General features: G+C 35.8%; 1 long non-coding RNA gene across 1 annotated transcript in view; it reads right to left on the bottom strand.

The window, feature by feature from the left end:
• The window catches only part of LOC145286147 (uncharacterized), a 396,037-nt gene that overhangs the window by 170,781 nt on the left and 200,602 nt on the right, over nt 1–24,654 (bottom strand). Inside the window, exon 2 of the long non-coding RNA XR_013869113.1 lies at nt 17,963–17,996. This is a non-coding gene — a long non-coding RNA (uncharacterized LOC145286147). The remainder of the gene's footprint in view (nt 1–17,962; nt 17,997–24,654) is intronic.

The following is a 24,654-nucleotide window of genomic DNA, read 5'->3' as shown; positions in this document are numbered from 1 at the left end:
ATATATATAAACACATATATATACACACATGTAGAAGATACGCACAAACACAAATACATATATATACATACATATACACACACACATATATATATATACACACATAAAAATACATACATACACACACATATACATACATATACAAACACACACACATACACACGCACACACATATATATATATATGTGCACATATATATACATATATATATATATAAAAATTAGCTGGGCAGGGAGAGATTGAAAAAATTAATTTTTTGTTTTTAATTTATTATTTATAGTTTTTTGAATTGTCGGGCGTTAAGTTGAAAGAAAGAAATGAGAAATAGAAGGGTAAATAGGTGAATTATACGTTATAGGTTTATTTAATAAAGTAAAAAAACTAAGGATATCAGTAAGTTAATTAAATAATAAAAATTAATATAATTATTAATAAAATGTAGATAGTAAGTAGATAACAAAAACACACAAATACATACACATGAGTACACATGTAAAAAAATACACACATCAATGGGGGAGGAGCATGTGCTTGAGTATATGTACAAACACAAATACGAAAAATATGTAAATAAGCTTCGTGTTAAAAAATATGATAATTATTATTGAAAGAATTAGTAAGAGGTAAATATAAGAGAAAAGCGTATTATATATGTTATATGTAGATGGTAAATTAAATAATTAATTAAAATAGAAGGTAAGTAAATGATTAGTTGTTAACAAGTAGATAATAGACCGAGAGGCAATATATATATATATGAGCAAACAGTTAATAAAACATGTTTAAAAACACTTTGAAATGAGTTAAAAACATATTTAATCTGAAAAGGAAACACTAGATAAGTGGATAGTCCTTAATCCGCGGAGTTTCGAAGAAATACTTTCCTTCTCATCAGAGGTTAGGAATTAGCAAAATGCAAGATCGGATTTTGTATGCAGAAGTATTTGATGAAACAACAAGTAAGTCAAAGATCTTACTTGAAAACAAAAAAAGTGAAGCAGATAATCACCTTTTTCTTCACCATATTGGTAAAGAAAAAGGTGATTACACATGAATGGATAGTCTGGTGGAAGATAAAAAATCCAGTGACGGCAAAATTTTTATTTTATATATATATATATATATATATATATATATATATATATATATATATATATATATATATATATATATATATATATCAGTGGCGTAGCTAGACCTTTTGCCGCCCGGGGCGGTAGGAAAATTTGCCCCCCCCCTGCATTTGGGTGACCGGAAAATTCGTCCATGGAAAATTCGTCCATTTTTGCTAGGTAGGAAAACTGGTCCATTATTATTAAGTTAACATTTATTCTGTAGTTGCTTAACTTTCATACCTTGCGAAAATTAGTTCTACGGTATCTAATTTTCCTAAATTCAATTAAATTAAAATTAAAATATGAAAACTGATTTTTAATATTTTTTATTCATTTGAGATTTTATCTGTTTTCCTTTTGTTTTAAGTAGATGGTGGGGGTTGCCCGGGGTGATTTTGTCCGATCCCCCAGCTAGCAATTGTAAAGTTTACAAGGAGTTATAAAAAGTATGCTACAAAAACAAACGTTTGATACTATCAAAGTCTTAGCCTCATGAATTGGACAGTAATAAAATTAATGAATTCAAACTTCCGCATCTAATGTTATTTCCTCTTTGATGTTGGTGTATATGCCCCCAAATATCCAACTTTCTTTTCGCACCTATTCGATAAAAATTATATGAAAGTTCCCCTTTAAGTATGAAATCTTTCTGAGGTAATTTTGTTTTTTTGGTGCTTGGCCGAAGCCTGGGCTTGGCCCTATCCTGTTAGGTCAGCCGGTCACTGAGTATATCTCCAGAAATAATTAATGCTTGCATTTTTTAAACTTAGTGATTGAAATGAATTAATGCAATTTATTCTCAATTAATGGAAATTTTGAAAACTCCAAACTGTTAAACTATTTATCAAGTAATAATTTACAATTGCGTTTGGAGTTTTCAAAATTTCCATTAATTGAGAATAAATTGCTTTAATTCATTTCAAGATCGGTTTTTAATGTAGAGAAAGTTCAACCTAGATTAAAACAAAAAAATTGCCTCAATCTTGAAGGATATATTATATATATATATTTGTTTATATATATATATGTATATGTATGTATCTACATGTATGTATGTATATGTATGTATATATTTATATTATATATGTATATATACATATATGCATGTATACATATATGTATATATATGTCAGGTCATGTCATATGCTACTGGTACCATGTAACCCAGTACTACCTGCCTCATGGTCGGGTCACCGGCGACTAAACTGGTTCCCCCACCAGACTTGTTTGGTGAGGAGGGTGGCTAGTCTCCCTGAAGGATTAAAAACAAAACCTTCCAAAGGGCGAATGAACTCTTTTTCTGGGTCAACGGCCAACTAGCACAGTGTATATTTGTGTGTGTGTGTGTGTGTGTGTGTGTGTGTGTGTGTGTGTGTGTGTGTGTGTGTGTGTGTGTGTGTGTGTGTGTGTGTGTGTGTGTTGGGGTGGAGAGGGCTCCAGTAAGCCGTGGTGAAGGCAACCTTTCTAGGAGAAGCAAATCTTTGATTTAAAAAACAAAGTGGGAGACCAGTACCCGTATTAAGCTGGTCTGCAGTTTAATTTGTTGCTGGCTATCTTGCTCTTGCTTGTTGCTGGATCTCAACATTTTGAACCGAGAGAGACTTAGCTGTCGTACAAAGCTAAGACTCTGTAACATCATCTTTGTATAGATACTCCCTCAGGCATTTGGGCTCATGGATTTTAAATGTCTGAGGGAGTGGCACTCGTCTGACAAGACGTTGAAATCATCATATATATATATATACATATATATGTATGTATATATGCGTATTTATATATGTGTATGTGTGTATATATGTATATATGCACGTATGTATGTATATATGTATATATATGTATAAATATATGTGTATATGCACATATATATGTATATATGCACATATATAGTTATAAAATAAATACGTATTTATTATAATGCTCCCATAATGTTGAGCATAATGAGAGCCGAAAATGGCAAATGGCCGTAGGCAAATATAGCAATGGTCTTGTTTAAAATTAGATCTTGTATACAATTAGAGCTGAGGTCGGTTTGGCAACGACTGCCGATTGTTCCCATTTACTTGCCTCTCCACGAGGGCAGAGTTAGACACAAGGCCGGTTTTTAATGTGGGGAAAATCCAGCTCCACAAAAAGGGGCACTCTGGATAGGAACAAAAATAAAAATTCTCAGTCATGAACGATTTCCCCATACTGACCGACGACAGAAAAGGAGAAGTGTATCATTAGAACAGATACTACACTGTGATTTCAGCCCAAAGGCTGCTAATTGTTGTTAAAATATTTCTCCCTCGCTCTCTCAGATGGTCGGACTTCGTTATCAGGTATTGCGGAACGGTGAGAAAAGTTTGCGAACTTGGATGGTGTATTCTCCTGCCAGAGAAGCCTTATTTTGTTTCTGCTGCAGACTATTTTCAATTGGACTCTCGAGTTTTTCTGCTGATGTGGGTTCCAAGAATTGGTGGAAATTAAATCCAAAAGTACATGAACATGAAGCAAGCACATTTCATGCTCAGGCGTTTCTTGACTGGAGGGAGCTAGAGATCCGACTTGCTGAAGGGAAGGTAGTTGATTAAGTTGAGCAAAATATCATTGAGAAAGAAACAAAGAAGTGGCGAGAAATCCTAGCTAGATTGCTGGACATTATCAGATTTCTCGCCAAGCAGAATCTGGCGCTACGAGGTCACCGGGAAGACATCCATAATGATGAAAGGGGTCAAGAAAACAAAGGAAATTTCTTGGAATTATTGGTAAATCTATTGGCTAAATATGACCCTGTACTCCGTGAACATTTGGTTAAAGTTAACCTAGGGAAGAAATTCACTATTTCTTATCTGTCACCAGAAATTCAAAATGAGTTTGTGAGCATTTTAGCAAAGCAGGTCAGAAAGAAAATTATCGATCAGATAAAGAAAAGCAAGTATTTTTGTATAATTTTTGATAGTACTCCCGATGTATCTCACAAGGACCAGATGAGTGAGGTGTTGCACTACGTGAAAGTTGACAGAAATGAAGTGACGGTGGAGGAGTCGTTTCTCCGCTTCATCGAAACAAAGGGTAAAAGCGAGGAGGACATTTCTGAACTCATTTTGAGAGAATTGGAGAATGATGAGATACAGATTGGTGACTGTATTGGCCAGGCATTTAACAATGCCGCTGTTATGGCAGGTCACCGATCGGGTGTGCAGAAACGAATCTCTGAAATCAACCCAAAAGCTCTGTGCCATGCACAAACTATTCACTAAATCTGGCTTGTGTACATACAGCTTCAGTAGCGGTTGAGTCTGTTACATTTTTTGGCACACTGGACCGGTTATTCTCGTTCTTTTCTGCATCTACACATCGCTGGGACGTGTTGATTCAGTTGACCGGTCTAAGTATCAAACGGACTGTGGATACTAGATGGAGTAGTCGAGCAGATGCTGTAGATGTTGTGATAAAAAAAATATTGGAAGTCGTCATTGCCCTGGAATGGAACAGCTCACAGACGAAGGAGAAAATGCAACCACAAGATCAGATGCATCTTTAATTCTCAACTCGGTATTATCGTTTCTGTTTCTTTTATTTCTGAACCTTTGGAAAACTATTCTCCCAGAAATCAATGATGCCCAGAAATATCTTCAAAAAAAAGGGCTGGATCTGCAACAAAGTTCTGTCAGGCTAACGGCGTTGAAAGATTTCCTTCTTCAGAATAGAGAAAAGATAGTGGACACTGCAATAGACGAGTCAAAAACACTCTGCTCTGAAATGGGGATAAGCATGGAGCGTCGTATTCGCAAAAAGAAACGAATGGATGGTGAAGGATTGACTGATGCACCGCTGAGTTTTGATACTGAGTTGAGACGGGAAATGCTGTCTGTCATAGACAGATTGACTGAAGAAATATCTTGCAGATTTCAACAAGTTCACAATCTTGCAAATAAATACGCTTTTCTTATACCGTCAAATCTGCTTGATGATAATTATGATTGTCAGCTTGGTGGATTTTACGAAGATATAGAAAAAGAGAAATTCTTTGCTGAAAGGAAGAGGTTACAGTATGTTGTAAAAGCTTCAGAAAAAGACAAAATCGATGGACCTCTTGAACTTTTGAACTTTATACAAAGATACCAACTTGGGGATTCCGTCCCTAATATTGTGATCTTGCTGAGAACTCTCCTCACCAGAGCTATTAGCGTTGCCAGCTGTGAGCGCTCTTTCGCAAAACTGAAGCTCATAAAAACTACCTTAGATCAGCAATGAGCCAGACAAGACTTACAGACTTGGCAATCCTCTCAACAGAGTGGGAACTTGTCGAGGAAGTGAATTTTGATAGAGTCATTGATAACTTTGCCGAATAAAAGGCGCGAAAAATCTGTTTGTAAATTTTCAACCGACTTGATCCTTGCGACAGTTCTCTCACAAAAACTAAAGTTATAGCCTTATTTGCCATTCATAAATACATTTATTTAAAATATATTAAAACTATTTTTAAAAGAGTTGAAACGTTATTAACAACAACAAATTTCTGAAAACCGAGCCATTACACACACGGATTTAAAAAAGCACCGATACAAGACGTTTTTTCTCTTCGGAGGGCTCGACCTCTTAATAATAACATTATGAAGACAAAGAAAAGAAAACTACATCGGACTATTCTCTCCTTGATACATCCATGTTATTTGGCGAAAATTCGGACTTTAACAACAACGACAATAAAGTAAATAAAAATGATTTTATCATTTCATAAAATTTTCAGGTTTTCAAATGTTCTCATTTAAATTTATTATTATATTTACTTGTGTAGCTAATTCATTTAATTTAACATTTTTTTATAATTTGAATTATAATTTTTTGTTTTGAAAAATATTTGGTTTCTTTTATTTGCGTACCCAGTCTTTATTTTATTAGCGGTTCAGAGGCTAGGGAATGAGGGTGGAGAGTTGTGTTTCGATTTCGATTCTAGCTCATGGCACCCAAGTCATATATTATTATTGAAAAGAAATTTCAATAATTATTATAATAATATTCAATTATCATTGAAAAGAAATTGTAAAATTAACTGGCTACGTATACAATTACGTAGCCAGTTAATTTAATTTAATTTCTTTTCAATAATAATAAGTATGTAAACATTAATCTGAAGGGAATTGTGTGAACATTAATCCGAAGAAAATTATATAATTGTTTTGAAAAATCTTTGGTCTTCTTTGACGAGTACTGTAATACGATGAAAATCTAGGACTAATAGCTGCAGTCTAACATTAGTTCCATGAAAATAAATATTTTGAGGGCTTTTGGAATTTTGAAGGTTAACAGATTATCAAATGCGGGGGGGGGGGTAAATCTTACGATCGCCGCGGGCTGCAAAGACTGTTGCTGTTTAATTTTTCAACATTTTTCAGAACATGTAAAGCAACTGCTTTTTTGAAAGGTTACATAGAGAATTTATGCAATTTAAAAAAATTGTTTTACAAATAAAATAAATTTACATCGTATTTTGAGGTTATTCTCATTTTAGTTTTAGTGATAATTTAAAAATAACAAATATTTATAATTAGTACCAATAATGAAAAATTAAATTAAAAATTTAAAAGAATCGGTTTTGGAATCGTAAAATAGGGACACATTTTTCCGATTCCGATACCTCCAATACTTCAGATTTTTACAAACTTTCGGTATAAAATTTCAGATTTTTTGTTAGCTTTTATATATTTTTTCTATTTTCTATTTTTATCCTCTCAAAATGCCGCCCCTGACATGTGCTGCTCGTAAATAAGAGACACATTTTTCTGATTCTGATACCTAAAAAATTTCCGATTTTTTACAACTTTTTCAGTATAAAATGTCAGATTTTTTGTTAGATTTTGTTTATTTTTATTTATTTTTTTCTACTTTCTATTTTTACACTCTCAAAATGCCGCCCCCTAACATATGCCGCTCGCAAAATAGGGACACCTTTTTGCGATTCCAATAACTACAAAAGTTCCCATTTTTTACAACCTTTTCGATATAAAATTTCAGATTTTTGTTAGCATTTTTTTCGATTTTCCCCTTTTACCATCTCAAAATGCCGTCCCCATGCCGCTCCCCTGACGCTCAGAAAATAGGGACACATTTTTTCTGATTCCGATACCCCCCCCCCAAATTCCGATTTTTTTCAACCTTTTTTGTATAAAATTTCATATTTTTTGTTAACTTTTGTTTATTTTTATTTATTTTTTCTACTTTCTAGTTTACCTTCTCAAAATGCCGCCCTCCCAGGTGTGCCGCCCGGGGCGGCCCGCCCCCCGCCTAGCTACGCCAGTGATATATATATATATATATATATATATATATATATATATATATATATATTTCTGTGGAAAAATATTTTCTTATAATATATACTAATCCTTATTTAAGAAGATCAATGTAATTACAGAGCAATATAGAGAATAAATGAGAAAAGACTATATTCCAAAGTTCATAATGTTGACCATCGTATGATTTATTCTTTTAATTCAGTTGACATTTAAAATTCTTGACAATATCAATATATATATATATATATATGTGTGTGTGTGTGTGTGTGTGTGTGTGTGTGTGTGTGCACGCTCGCGCGTGTACTCGTTGTTTATTTTCACTAATTCATGTCGATGAACGCGCAAGCCTAGCGCAACATTGGTTGTCGGATAACAGAAGCATGAGGCGAAAATAATTAAACGATTATGTTTTATGAATTGTCTTCAGCTCATACTTGTGTTTATTTCAATAAATAAAAGTAGGTACTTATCGACATCTTTAAATACGGTTACGTAATCATCAGAAAAAGTTAACTCGATGAAGTTAAAACATTGAAACAAAATTGTAAAACAAACAAACAAAACAAAATAGTTATCACAAGTGTAAATGTACATAAAAAAACAAGAAAGTTATATAAAAAGTTTTTTTGTTTTTTTTTTAGGAAATTTTTTAAAAATAAATCCTAAGTTGTACAGCAGCGCATCTTCGGTCTCACTCGTTGAATATTGTGTCACTTTCAGACTTGATAGAAGGCTCCTATCGCTCTTGGGATTCGTACACAATTAGTCAAACTAGTAGATGGTCTGTAATATAAAAAGAAAACCAGTTTTCATCAAAGGGAAATGGAATCATGTCGTCTTTTCTAGGACGACAATTTATCGTCCCACCTTGTATATAAAAATAAAAATCGAGAAAAGCATATAAAAAGTCTTCTTTTTTTTTCGGGAAAAGTTGTCAAATAAATCGGTATTATGCCAAAAACATGTAACCAACTGTGAAATAAAACAATTTTTTTTTCACTTTCAATAAAAGTATTATCAAAAAATATCGAAATGAATGATACTGATGCAATTGATATAGCTGGTGAGAAAACAAAACAAAAATAAACAAAGCAGGCTAGTCCGAATTAAATATCGATACACCAGACTGATCGCTTTTTTAATCTGACTTTGAAAATCCGACAAAATAACTTTATACGCTAGATATGTGCGTGCATAAGTTCTAACGTCTGAGAGTTGCAGTAAAAGATGTCGAAACGTAAACATTTTCCAACGTTTGTCTTATTTGATTCATCATCTCACAACGCAACTTTAACTGAGTGCCTTCTATCAGATCCAATTCGTAATCCGGTGCATTGCATAATGCTTTTAAGTAGGCCGCAAGCCATCAATGTTAGCTATCATCTTTTTTCGTGGAAAGAAAGAGCGTACACATTCAGAATAACTGCTGCGGTTTATGACTGCCATTCCATCAATACCATTCAGAAAAACAGGAAGCGTTTCAAGGAACCGAGTAAAAGATCTGCAGACGTTGCATCAGAATAGTTTCATACGCAATATATCGGGCGAAGCAAATTGATAAAAAAAAAAAAAACGAAGAGACGAAACGAAACGAAATACGTTCGTTCTGCAAGGTGAACAGTCTTTTGCTTACTTTGATTTGAATGCAGTCAGATTATTTCCATATTTCATCTGAAATGTATAGAACACACACACACACACACACACACACACACACACACACACACACACACACGTATATATCCAATTCACACTGCCGACACAGAGGTCAAGGACTGCCGTTATTTCAACGTCACAGCACACACACACACACACACACACACACACACACACACACACAGCACACACACACGCAGAGTCTCTCACACACACACATGTTGTACACTGGTCTATATATATATATATATATATATATATATATATATATATATATATATATACTAGCAAAAGTACCCGTCGTTGACTGGGTTCAAAAACAGCCTACAGAAAATGGACTCTGATTTATGAAAGTATGATAGGTTATGAAACCGAAGGGTCGTAAAGAGATAGCTTCGAATTTGGGGGTATCAAAACCAAAGAAAAATATGATGAACCCCCTCATTTATTATACCATACCTGTTCACACTGAAACACTCACCACAATATTCTGTGGATCTATATTAAAAAAACCTCGTTAAACTTTGTGGCATATTTCCATTCTATGGAGGTCAGGTGCGAACGAACACCCCATAATTTTATTATACCATATTTCTTCAAACTGAAACATAATTATCAAAGTATACTTACGCAGATAGATATGAAAAGTCTTTATTAAAGTTTGTGCCTATTTCCATTCTAAGGAGGCCAGGCGCGAACGCAGACCCCACAATTTTATTATACCATCCCTATTTAAGTTAAAACATACTTATCAAAGTATTCTTATGTACATCTATATCAAAAACACTTGTAAACGTTTTTTTTTTAATTTTTAAATTTTTTCTTTGCATACTTTTTGGACCAGGCGCGGAGGCAGACACCACAATTTCAATGAACCACCGTTCTGCCAGATCAAACATACCCATTCCTGTGTCTCGATACATCTTCTATCATTATATGTAATCAGTTTTTTAAAATAGTCAATCATATAGGAGCCTATTCATGACCACACACAAACACACACACACACACACACACACATTCAGCTTTATATTATAGAATATATATATATATATATATATATATATATATATATATATATATATATATATATATATCCATGTATGTTATTGGGCCGTATTGTCTGGTGTCTCTTTTAATGTACATGTGTAATATCAATGGTTCATGTTTGTATCGATTCTTTCTTTTTAATGAGTCATCAACTATCAAGGTCCGAAGACCACTCGAGGATAATGGTTAATAAATGTAAGGTGGTAGTGCAGTAATCGTTAATGGTTTAAATAGGATGGAATTTGGATTATGTAAGGGGACTGATCAACAAGAACTTGTTACATTTGACTTGAAGGCTATCATATTGTAATCAGCCGGGAAGCAAATCCGTGTAACAGTGTTCCACAGGCTGGAAGTTCTAGGAAAGAAGCTTTGTTCATAGAATTTGCATTTAGATTTACACAGATCGAGAATGGAGGAAATTGTTGAGAGTGGTTGTAGCTAGTCGAATGTTTTTTGTGAAATCGTTGCAAGAAGAGATCACAGATTAGAACTCAGTCGAGCACTTTTCATGAAAATAACAATAGAGTAGAGACAGACTCACAACGTCTCTTCTGTGGAAAAGTGGTTGCAGGGAAGAGAAAGGGCATCACCTACTAGGTTCCAACGCCAGTTTTGAACTCTATCAAAGTAAGGTATAGTGAGCCATGCAGGTCCTGCCCAGATGTGGCAACAGTACTCTATCCTAAAATACTTGGCACTTATAGAGATAGAGGTTTGCATTTAGATACCTACTGAAGCTGTAGAGTAGTCCAACCGTTTTTTCAGCAATCTTAGCAACAGATTTGATGTATGTATTCCGTTTCAGATCAGGAGTGAAGGTCAGTCCTAGAAGCTTGTCAAGACATGGGGTTTCCCCAAGACGAAAGCCATTCATTTTAATTGGGGCCAGATGAGAGTCAGACAGATTATGATGAAAAGAGAAAAGCTTGGTTTTAGATGCATTAAAATTAACCAGACACCTTTTTCGCCCACTGCATACGTGCTCAAGATCAGAAGTGAGAGAATCAGAAAGATCTTTGTTATTGTCGGCCTTTGAAATATTGCTATAGATTGTGGTGTCGTCTGCATAAATGTTTATGAATGGTTGAAGAATTTGATTTGAAAGATCATTGATCAAAATTAAGAGAAGAGTTGGGCCAAAGATGGAACCCTGAGGGATGCCAGCATAGACACTATGAGTTTCTGATTTCTGCCTACCGACGACTACTCTTATAAATCTATCAAAGAGAAATTAATAATTGAGAGGACATTTCCAGCTATTCCATAGCTGAAAATCTTCTGAAGTAGACCTTTATGCCATACTTTATCAAAGTCTTGTATATGTCAAGAGCTATTGCTCTAGAAATGAAGCCCCTGTCGATAGATTCACTAATCCTGTGTGATATTACAGTTAGCACATCAACTGTAGACCTAGCAGAATGGAAACCATATTGCATGTCACTGTTCTGTTGACGTTGTAGATCACTTCTCTATTTATTACAGATTCCAGCAACTTATTCATGACATATATGAGACTGGTTGGCTGTATCATCTATGGTGTGTATACATATAGTGATGTCATTAATCAATACATGCGTGTGTGCTGATGTGTTTATGTTTAACACATTTAATCGCAGTTCACAAAATGAGACAATTAACGTATGAGAGACATTTCTATTAGAAACGTATACTATTCCTCATCTGCGTGGCACCCCAAACAAAGGTAGACATATTTTATTTCACTTGCTTCCTTCTCTTCTTGTGTTTGCCACGCTGTAAATGAAGACATCTTCTTCCAAATTAAACACCAGACACAGGTTTTGGTTTTAGTTTATGTATAACTTTATCTGCACTTCCCTCGGAGTTTGCCACGTTTCTCTTAATTTCTACATCTTCTCCAGTTGTGTCCATTTGATGCTTCCATTTATCACAGAGATAAAATATCTTCTAAGACAACAATTTCAGTCGCTCGACTTAACCCCTATTCGCTAACCAATTGACTTGAGGCGCTATCTTTTCGACTGTTTACATAAAATATATCATAATCTCATTTCTTTGTAAGCTATGTCACGTAACCAGGTCATTCTTACGGCTTTTGCTGAGCTGTAATTTTATTGTTTAGGTAAACTAAAATTTCAAGCTGTTTATCATATAAATATTTAACATTATTATAAATATCTTTTATTTTTCATTATTATAAATATCTTGTGAATATTTTATTGTTTTAAATATTTATTTTCTAATAACATTCTTCTGCCATCGAAACATTTCAAATCTTAACAAGATCAAACATTGCAGTGAACCCCTGCCTTACTTGATCCCCCAGGCAATGCTGCGCCGCCAGGGAGTCACAATATTCAACAGATATATATATATATATATATATATATATATATATATATATATATATATATATATATATATATATATATATATAATTATGTTATCAAAGGGAAATTTATATATTGCATCCCTCATTTCTAATCTAAATGTTCTGAAGTCAGCTTTTATTTTTTTTCCTCTGATGAGAAGCATTTAGCTTTGAAATGTTATCGCCCAAAAAGTTTTTTTTCTCTTTTTCTTTCCTCATTGATCTGATGATATAATAAATTTATATGTAACTTTAATTCTTAGTGTCTGTAGGTATTTAATAATTATTATAGTATATATATATATACACACTCATGAGCAAAAAAATGGGCCAAGAGTTTTATGTTATGTTTATTAATTTTAACTGAAAATTTCTATTTTGCAGATCATTATTATTATAGCATAAGTGGAAAAATTAATCCTAAAAATGGTAAGACCGCATCTTGGCGAGGATATAAAAAAAAGAAATTGCAGAATTAAGGCAGCCCAAAATGACTTACAAGCAGACCTTTGATATTTTAAGAAAAGAAAATGGGAAAACATCTCTTTCTGTAGTGAAGTGAATTGATCAAAGGTTCGAAGTCAAATACTTGATAAAAGGGAAATCTGGATCTGGTCGCCTTAGAGCATCCACTGTGAAGGACGACCAAAAGCTTAAATTAACTCCTTTGAAGGATTGAAAGAAAACTTATGTTGAGCACAGCAAAGAATTCAAAACAAGGGCTGGAAATTCTCTTTCTTGATATGCAATATCTAGATGAATGAAAGAAATGGGATTTTCTTCTAAAAGGTTTGCAAATAAGCCATTTTTATCTAAGAAGAACATCAAGGATACAAAGAGATTTTTCTCGTGTTATGGCAAGAAAGATGAATCAAGATTTTGTCTTGTTAGTGATGCTTCCGATGCTCCTGAATGGTGCAATCGAAGAACTGGAGAAAGATTTTCGCCAAGTTCTATAAAAATGACAGTTAAACATGGGAATGGAGGGATAATGATATGGGGAACTTTTACTGCAGTAGGAGCTGGGGAACTTATTAGACGTGAGAAGTCAATCAATACAAAGAAATACATTCGAATATTAGAAACAGGACTATTACCAAGTATCCAGAAGCTGGGAATATCTCAGAATATTATTTTTCAACATGATACACACACTGCTACAGTCACAAAAAAAAGTTTTCTGATAATTCAATTGATGTGATTTTTTGGCCAGGTCAAAGCCCCGATTTAAACCCAATTGAGAATATTTGGTCCATAATATCTCGTGCATTGGCTGGAAGAACTTTTGAGAACAATGACAAATTGCGGGAAGCTTTGCAAAGCAAATGGAACAGCATCTCCTCTTCACAGTGTTCCACTTTGGTTGAGAGCATGTCCAAAAGAACTGATCTTTTAAAGCAATCAAAAGGGAATGCAATTCCATCCTAAGCATTTATTAAAGTAAATGTCTTCTTCTGTGTTATTAGTCTCGTTTAAGTTTGCTTGTTCAATTGCTCTTTGTTCAATATAGCTTTTAGTGCAATAAAATGTATAAAATTTGTTTGGCCCCTTTTTTTTTGCTCACGAGTGTATATATATATACATATTAGTGTTGGGACGATTAATCGGAATTGGTATCGGAATTGGTATCAGAATTGGAAAAATTGATGCCTATTTTCCAATGCCAAAACGATTCTTTTAATTGTCATTTTTTATTTGATTTTGTTTAAACCCAAATCTTCCATTGATGGTAATAATGATTAAATAATAAACATTTATTGATTTTAAAATACCAATAAAGCTAAAATCGATAGATCATCCTCCACAAATGTATTTTAACGTTTAGGAAAATATCTGCATATTTAACATTTGTTTTTACGAAAATTGTGGGAAATAACAATCTTGTAGTTAAATATTTAGAGATTTATAAAGAATCGGAATTGGAATCGGTAATTGTATCAGAAGCGTGAATTTAGCATGGAATCGGAAATTGTATCAGAATCGGAAAAAATATTGGAATCGTCCCATCACTAATATATATATAAGTATATATAAGGCAATTTGTGCGTGTCTGTGGGTGCATGAGTTCATTTCCTATGGACTCCAAAACGGCTGGGCCGATTTTTTTTTAATTTCACACAAATACACTTTATGTGTCTGGGAGTGTTCTTAGATAGGTTATGTATCAGAATGACCTCGATAAGCATCGAAACTCGATTATCCCAAAAAAATCCAGTTAAAGAAAGAAACGGTTTTATTTTGACCAAATATAACATCCTTATACAGCCTAACATCACAGATGTATTGGGGAAGTTTCCAGCATATAAAATCCACAGTAGTTTCTTTGATAACACAAGGGTATGTTTGAAATCAATGTTTTTGCTTGGAACACAATTGAACCACGATACTTGACTTTTGCATTTTAAACTTTAATTCAAGCCGTTATATAAAAAATAAATTTATAAAATCAACATTACATTCTCTGCAGTGTGGTGGACTAAGTAACCGCAGGGAAGCATATGAAGCTTCCTTCCTGAGCACTGTGGTGGGTCCCCGACTAGAGTAAGCAATCAGTCGATTTGATTGAAAAATGGCGATTTCGATGATACTAAAAGTATTGTAAGTACGAAATATTTGTTGATCCTTATTCAATCCTGGACAAAGTAGAGTCTCCTACCCTGTGTGTATATATATATATATATATATATATATATATATATATATATATATATATATATATATATTAGCTTCCATTAACTGAATTAATAGCAGAGATTTAATTAATAAGCAGACATCTTTATCATTGTGGACATCTATCATTGTCATTTAGAATGGCAACATTTCAGACAAGCTAAAACGAAGCGGTCAACCAAACAATTAATATTTCTTCCTTTCCACCACGACTTAAAATGTCTTGTAAACATTGTCTTCTGTTAAGCCTCAGTGCGTCTAAATCTCTCATTATCACCCGATAGAATGCATTAACGTCGTTTCTATCTTTTCTATGTTACTAGTGAGACTCTAGAAATGATTCCTACTAGTGATGGGACGATTCCAATACCTTTTGTTCCCAATTCTGATACCATTACTGATTCCGACTCTTTTTAAATTTCTTCATATTTAGTTATAGATTTCGTTGTTTTTCTTTATTTATTTTTTATTTTGTATTACCGTAAAAATCCATGTATATATAGTTTTGCAAACGCAAAAATACACTTGTATTGTAAGGAGTGGTTTATAGATGTTGGTTTTACTGTTCAGTAATATTTAGTTTTCAATAGATTATTAATCGTTTTATTATTAGGACAAACTATGAAAATTGAGTAAAAATTTTTTTTAAATAATAATTAAAATAATTTGGCATCAGAAAATAAACACAAATTTTTCTGATTTCAATACCGCTTCCACTACCTTTAAAAATTGTTTTATTTTTTCTCATCCCCGAATTGCCCCAATACTAATTTCTACATAAATCTGTATAATTTACTCTTAATAATAATATTCCCTTTGGAATAATACTGTCGTTAAAAAGAAAAGCTGAAGATTGTCAGAATAAGTTTTTTTGGGGGGAGGGGGGCGGTTGTGATGTCAGCCCACGTAATTAATAGCTTTCAAGGAGACGTTCTGGAGCAATTGCAGTCAGGTCAAAGTTTCTGTCTGAACTGATATGATGCAAAACCCAAACGGGGCAATGAAGGCAGTGCATCACTGAAGATCTTTTAGGCATCTGAAAGTTGTACTTTACGATTAAGAAAGTAAATGACTATTTTTTCTTTTTTTTTTTTTACACAGTGATCACCACTTATCAAGGCCCGGAAGCCACTCAGGGATAAGGGTTATTGCAAGTACATTACGTTAGTGTGGAGATTTGATGAAGTGTTTAATTAGGGGGGGGGCGGTTCATTAGGAATTTGTTAACATTGGACTTGAAGACATCCAAGTTGTAGTCCGGAGGGAAGCAGGTGGACGGAACAGAGTTCCACAGGCGTGCAGTTCTAAGAAAGAAGCTTTGTTCATGGAATCCGCGTTTTGATTTAGGAACAGATATAGAATGGGGGAAATTTTTCACAGTGGATTCAGCTAGACAGGTGTTTTTCGTGAAAGATTGGCGAGGGGGGACCAGGGATTGGAGTTCAGACGAGCACCTGCCATGAAAATAACAATAAAACAAGGATAGGCTCGCAACATCTCTTCTGTGGGAGAGAGGTTGCAGGGTAGAGAAAAGAGTATCCCCCACTAAGCCACAAAGTCTATTTTGTACTCTGTCAAGGCATGATAGGCTGTTTTTGGCCGCTCCTGCCCAGATATGGCAACAGTATTCCATCCTTGGACGTACTTGGCTTTTATATAGATATTGTCAACTTCAGTTGGTAGTCCACCATGTTCAAAGAAGACTCTTCATTTTGGCAACTCATCTGTGTTTTCCGAGGCAGCTATACAACCCCATGCTGGAGGCAGAGGATCTGCCACAATAGGAGCACCGAAAGTCTGTAGTTTGCAATACTGCTGTTGATGCTCTCTAGCACACATCTCTGGCAGCAATGAAGTTCCTGGTGACGAGTATCCTTGTAGCATTTTTTTGGCTGACCATGGTTTCTCTTTCTTTCTGAAGTTCTCTGTATAACAAATGCTTTGACATGCGGTATTCTTCGATACAGATGACATGACTTACCCACTGCAGTTGAACCCTGATGAACATGCACTCTGTTTGATAATTTGGCTTAGTTTAGAGCCTCAAGATTAGTAATGCAATCCTGCTAGCGGATTCCAAGGACGTAACGTAGGTCATGCCTGTGGAATTTCTCCAAATTTTTTTATGTATTTACTGTACAGTATCTAAGTCTCACATCCATAGACGAAGGAGGTGAAGACCACTGCATTGTACACTTGCCAACTAGATATTCTTTAAATAAGTAAAATGAATATATCTTCTGCCTAATTGTTTAATTAAAATTGTCTTTAATTCTTTTTAAAACAATAAATATTCCCTGCTTTCTTATTCTAATTATCAGATGATTTTTTTTTTGAAGAAAAATCAAACGAATGACACTTTTATTATTATGTATTTAGTTAAAATTGTATCGTCTAAGTTGACAGATGATTGCATTCAATTTGGGACCAATTCATTTTCAAAGAGCTAAAGTTAGATTTTTAGTGATATGCGTATGAAAAGTTATTATATAGATTGCTTAATATAAGCATATTTAGAGTTATTATCACACGCAGTGAGTGTCAATTTGATTCCACATTTAGCTTGTTTTATTAAAACTAACGGAGATATATTCTGCCACATATAAGTACAGGCAAATATAGCTTTCTTGGACTCCTGAAAAATGTAGAAACAAGAGCAATGAGAGGGGGGGATTTTGTTTTAATGTTTAAAATTTATATATTTTATTTGTAAAAATCCATTTTAGCGTTAAAATTTACAAAATTAATAAAAAAAAAAAACAAAAGTCTTAAAATAAAATCAGAAATTGACATGTGATAACTTTGACAACTTTGATGTAATAGAAGATATTACTCACAGAAGCGGCTGCACCTCTGTTTATTCTGTCAGTTCTGTTATGGAAGAAAAAAGAAAAGAAAAATTTAATTTTGTAGGTGTTTTTTATATCGCATAGTAATATGCATATGAAAGGAATAGTGGCGAAGAAAGAGACGAATTGGAGAGAACAGTCAGTTGAGTTTTAGATTGCGGGTAGAAAACATAGACGTTGAGAGTTGGTATCGTGAATTATGATTTACATTAAGAGGAGTTGGTACGAATTGATGAAGAAGGGTTCTTCATTTTTTTGTTTTTCTCATTTACAAGCTATTTCGGCCTTCTTTTCTTTTATTTTTATATATAACCTTTATCTTTAAGTGACCTTGATAAGCAATGACTAAAAATAGGAGAGATTTGACATCATCATAATACGAGAGATTGATGGATCTGCTACTGGGTCATCTGTCATCGAATTGGTTCAGAGGCTGGGCATATTTGTAAATTGTGCAAAATGAGCCAGCAACAGTCATCCCATTGAGGTTAACTGGAGGGGCTTATACAGTTTACCATCAACTCGATGATGAACCAGACTGGGATGAAATTAAGCACAGCCCATGCATAGCATTTGGTACACATCCTTTAGTTGTATGGCAACAGTTCATTGGCTGATGACTTCACCTCAAGGAAACTGTCAATTTAGGGAAATTATTAGGACCGGTGGTTTCAACGACAGAATATAAAGATATGCCTTTTTGGTAGGCTTACTTGAGGTTATTAGTAGGATTTTGCAAGCATCATCATGAATTGATGAATTAACAATTGTTAAGTTATTGGCCCAAGTTCGAAACATCTTTAAGGAACCGGGACCAATCACAGTGGCAACAAGCATTAGTCATGCGGTATCTGAACATTATTGAAACAATGTGGATTTCTCGCCAGCTAGCAATAAGCACGACAACCCGGTGCGCTATAAATGTGGAGATTCTAATCATTTTGCTAAGGAGTGCCAGAGTCAAAGTGATAAAACAAATGTTTATGCACGAGCACAAAGAACAGTATTTATTGTTGCAACCGGTTGGGTCACATATCTCGCAACTGTTCGGGAAACAAATTTGTGGACAAGGTATTGTTATTACCCTTATCTCTTGCCAAACAATGAACACAGAATTTTCTGTCATTGGCGCCAAAATTGTAAATTGTTCAGCTTTCATAGATGCAGGATGTTCCTGGTCTATAGTCAGTCCAAATTTCTGCCAAATGTGGAGGAAGCAGATGAGTAAATGTTATGGCTACCAACGGCTTATCCCAAACATGTTATCATCTGTACTGAGAAAGGTGCGATAGCTAAAGTTGGTAGAAAAATTGCTTGACTACGACCGATTGGAATTAACTCAGTAAAATCTTTAGGGGATGTCATTACCACAGCAGTAGAAAGTGCAACACTTAGTAGAAAGAAAGAAGTCTGTGCAGCTATTTCTATTGAAGAAAAAGACTTCTATACTACGTTTGATCACAAAGAGTGGGCCTGGACTGCAAGGTGAAAGTATGCAATGAGCGACGCCAGATCAGCTGCGCAATACAATTCCAGAGTATGCTGTTTCTACTAAGAATCGAGCTGCATACAAAGAACTTCAGATGCGTATTAATAACGGTTGGTTAATACCATGCTCAGAGGAGCGTCTGGGATCCCGTTTATGACTACTAAGCAATTTATTAAAGACAAAGTGTGACCCGTTAAGTAAACGTGTTGATGCTTTCATCATGCAAAATTATATGAAAAGAAAAGTTGATACAACCGATAATGGACTACCCAGGCTGTATCAACTTCTCTTTTCGTACAATTTTCTCCATATAATTATCCACAACCACTCAAAAAACTATTTTCAATAATTGTGCTGAAAAGCAAAATAGCGTCCATTTGCAGCTGAACATTTTGCTAACTGCATTTCATTTCCTCTGATGATATGAGCCATTGTTGAAAATCCATGGATTAAGGAAATTAAAATAATCTCTTCTATATATTCCTTTGTCAAGCAATAAATTCTTAAATCGAATATATGTCTCTATGTGTTATTTTTTTCAGAATTTAAAATTAAACCACGAAACGTATATATTGCTCTATTCTTAAATATTGAGCTTTTCCTTTTTGGCTAGGATCTCCTTGAAAATATTACTTCAAGTAATATCTATCAGGATTTTCATCTGAATTCTATCAGTGTCTTATCTCGCTTTATATATATATATATATATATATATATATATATATATATATATATATTTTCTTTATATATTTCCTAACTATATACAAGAGATGTTCCAAAAGTAATGCCTCCCATTTTCTATTCCACTCTAATCGATCAGAAGGGATTGCAAATTGCATTGTTATGATGACTAAACTTATGCATTCATGACCTTTTTTTTACAAGGGAATCAACACTTTTCAAAACCCGGAGGCCACTCGAGGATAAGGGTTAAAGAGTGTACAGTGGTCAAAACCACAATATCATAGTGATTGTTAGAAGTGTGAATTTGGTTAAATTGGATTACTTTAGGGGAACGGCTCATCAAGAACTTGTTTACATTGGACTTGAAGATGGCCATATTGTAGTCAGTTGGAAAGCAGGTAAACGGAAGAGAGTTCCACAGATGTGCAGTTCTAAGAAAGAAGCTTTGTTCATGGAATCTACATTTAGGTTTAGGCACAGATAAAGAGTAGGGGAAATTATTGATAGTGTTTACAGCCAGATGAGTGTTTCTCGTGAATGTTTGGTAGGGGGGGCGTAGATTGGAGCTCAGACGAGCACTTGCCATGGAAATAATGATAAAACAGAGACAGGCTCGCAACGTCTTTTCTGTGAGAAAGAAGTTGCAGGGAAGAGAAAAGTGCATCCCCCACTAGACTACAAAGTCTATTTTGAACTTTGTCAAGGCAGGATAAAGCCTTCCTAGTATTTCCTGCCCAGATGTGGCAGTAATACTCCATCCTGAAAGTTTCAAATCTCTGTAGCAGGTATTAATGGTGTGAAACTCTAAGAAAGCAACCGCCGTCATGCACGTGTGTCAGAAGCAGAGATGCGTCATTGAATTCATGGCAAAAGTACATTGAAAATAGTGGTGACTATGTCGAAAAATAAATTCTGGAGCACAAATTATCGTTTGTTTTAATGGTATCACTCCCGTCTTAGTAGCTCTTAGACGTTTTGAGTTAAAAAATAGGAGACTTTACTTTTAGAAGACCCCTTATAATAAATAAAATCTATCAAGCTATCTATCTATCTATCTATTATTATATAAAAGGGGCTTTGCCTCTGTGTGTGTGTGTGTGTGTGTGTGTGTGTGTGTGTGTGTGTGTGTGAGTTCGAGTTCGTTCTCTATGGACGCGAAAACGGCTGAGTTGATTTTTATGAAATTTCAGTCGAAGGTACTTTATATGCTTGGCAGTGTTCTTAGGTTTTGTATCAGAATATTCGATAAGTATCAATAATCGATAATCAAAATAATCTGATGAAAGAAGGAACAGACGATTTTGACCAAAGTTAGCACCCTACACAGCCTAACATCACAAGTGCATTTGAGAAGTTTTATCACTGCACAAGCGCAAAGGTTCGGCATATTAAATCAACAGTAGGTTCTTTGGTATGCAGTCGAAATGAATGTTTCTGTTTAAAGCACAATTGAATTATGATACTTGATTTTTGCATTTTAAACTTTAATTCAAGCCATTATATATATAAAAATAATTTTATAAAATCAACAGTAGGTTCTCTACAGTGCAATGTAGACTACAATGTATTGTGGACTAAGTCACTTCCTCCTGGTGCACTGCGATGGGTCCCTGACTAGAGCAGGCAATCAATCTATTTGATTGAAAAATAGACGATGTCACTGATTTCGATGACAATAAAAATGTGGGAGTGTGAAAAATTTGTTGATTATCATTCCATCCGGGACAACGTCAGGTCTCCTTGCTTATCGTTCGCTGCAATAAATAAATAAATGAAAAATAGTAAAAGTAAACAAATAAAATAATAACTGCACACTCTTTTTCACAGTGATTTTATTAAGCTCATCATAAAAGAGGCTTAAATAAAAAAATAAAAAACGTTAGGCCAAACAACCAGCTCACTTAGAAGATTTCAGTGATTAATTAGATATTAAAAAAAAACTGACTGAATTCATAATCATATGGATGACCAATCGACAACAATCAATCAAAAGGAAAAATAATCAGACGTAAAGAATGTGTATGTGAGTGTGCGCATTACGTGTACATGTTCATGTATTTGCATGCATATAGACATGTGTGTGTGTGTGTGTGTGTGTGTGTGTGTGTGTGTGTGTGTGTGTGTGTCGTTGTGATCATGTATGCATTCACATATTTATGGGTGTGCATATACGTGCACGTATATGCATGTACATATAGATCTATGTATGCATTTTTTTTTACTTCATTCAATTCGGATACATTGCCACTAAGAGCTAAAGCTATTGTAAATTAGAGACATCCTAAGTAGGGAGTTATGCAGCAAGATATTTGTTCATATTACATTTCAATTTCTGCATAGTCAGAGAAATAGGAAGCAGGAAAAGAATTCCAAAAGGCTAGTAGTTTTAGGAAAGACGCTGTTAGAGTAGAAAGCTCTCCGGAATTTGATAACCTCAACAGTGAAGGGGTGAGAATTTGGTGACTGGCAGGTTGGTTGGGGTATTTATGTTGCGGGGGCACCAATGAGGCAAGTTCATCAGGGCACATTCTATTAAATTACTTGTAAAACAAGTACAGGGATACAATATCAACCTTGTAATCATTTCCTTCCCCGTTGGGCTCTTCAAGGGTTTACATTTTGGCTAGCCTGTTTAGAAATCGATGGGACAGGGGTTGGAGCTTGTTAAGCAGTATGGGACCTATTAGTTTAGAGGCTCTTCTATAGACCTTAACTAAGACCAAGAGGCTTTTGGTTGATGCACCAGCCCAAAATACTCCATGCATGGGTGCATGGAGTATTTGTAAAGACATAGGATACGAGTAGATGTGAAAAGTTTTCTAGTTCGGTAAAGGGAGCCCACCTTCCTTACAGCATGAAATGTGTAGATGTATGTAAGCATGGGTTTATCCGTGAGTGTATGTATGTTCATCTGGGTACCTTGCGGCCCCAGGCTTGGGTTTATCCGTGAGTGTATGTATGTTAACTGGGTACCTTGCGGCCCCAGGCTAAGTGTATGTGGGATCTCGGAGCAGTCTGGAGCCCCAGAGGTGTTGAGTGCATGGCCCTCCGGCGTGAGGACACGCCCTGGCTTACACCAATCCAGACCCCAGCTATGTGGTCAAATAGCAAAATGTCATCTCGGCAGCAGGAGTTGGCAGTCATGGTATGAGCGCAGCTGATATATTTTTCAACCACCGGTCTCCCATGGCGGATCACTGAGCGGATGAATCAAGAACGATCAACGGTCAGGGATCAACACCCAGTTAGCGGGTACTGCGGGGCAACCTACCACTGCTCCAGCTGTCGCACTCCTGTGCTCCGCTGGGGTCCGCAATGTTGGGTCCAGAGGTGGATGTTCTGTTCTGGGCATGCACTCATCCACTACTTCCCTGCCCCGGCGCTTGACGTTTCAGGCAACTACTATGGATATGTCAAGAATAAATTCTCAGCGACTGGCAATTCGGGAGCCCCCTGCAGTCGGGGGTGCTGTCGTTGCTCGGCAGGGCCCGCGTTCTAGGCAGGCGCGCCCCGGTCGACATCCTGCTACTGCCTCCCCACTACACCTGGCCTGCTGGAATGTCCGCTCCCTTGGGGTGACTTCCTCTCTTGACAGTTTTCATCCTCGGAAGTCTGCTGTTATCGACCTGGAATTACTCCGGTTGGGGGTGGATGTCTCAGCACTAGGCGAGACATGGCTCACTGGAAATGGCTCCATACGTGAAGCTAACTTCACATTTTACTGGACTGGCTACCCTGACTTGGAGAGACCAAAACATGGAGTGGGTTTTGCCATCTGCAACAAGCTGCTCAGCTTTGTCGAAACTCCCGTCGCCATCTCTCCCAGATTAATGTCACTACAGCTACACACCACCTCTGGTCCAGTGTCCCTATTGTCTGCCTACGCCCCAACCCTCACCTCGCCGGATGACCAGAAAGATGCTTTCTATCTCCAGCTGAGTGAGACCCTCTCCAAAATCGACCGCGGTCACCGCATAATCATCCTGGGTGATCTCAACGCTCGAGTAGGCAGTAACACCAATGCCTGGCCTGATGTCCTGGGTCCTCACGGAGTGGGCTCTATGAATGAAAATGGACAGCGTCTTCTGGAACTCTGTGCTACACACAGGCTGTGCATCCCATCAACCTTCTTTAAGGGCTCACCGTGGTCGAAGATGACATGGCAACACCCACGCTCTAAGCGCTGGCACCAGCTGGACCATGTGATCACTCAAAAGAAGCACCTCCAGGATATCATCCACTGCAGGACAATGCACTCTGCGGACTGTGACACAGACCACTCACTTGTGCGCTGTAAGCTTAAACTAAAGCCAAAGAAAATCCACCTGTCTTGCTCAAAACCACTTTAAACGCTCAATGTTCTTGCTACTAAGTCCAAGGAGAAATGCCAACATTTTCAAGCTTCAATACAATCCACCTTTGGCCAGTCTGCACCCCCTCAGGATGCTGCCTCTGCCTGGCTGCGGATTCGTGACACTGTTGGAGTTTGCGCACTCTCCAGTTTTGG

This window comes from Euprymna scolopes, chromosome 10 (genome assembly GCF_053919585.1).
Source record: "Euprymna scolopes isolate OS-2025 chromosome 10, ASM5391958v1, whole genome shotgun sequence".
Classification (NCBI taxonomy): Eukaryota; Metazoa; Mollusca; class Cephalopoda; order Sepiida; family Sepiolidae; genus Euprymna; species Euprymna scolopes.
Note: the sequence above shows the minus strand (reverse complement) of the source record. Positions and strands in the feature narration are given on the sequence as shown.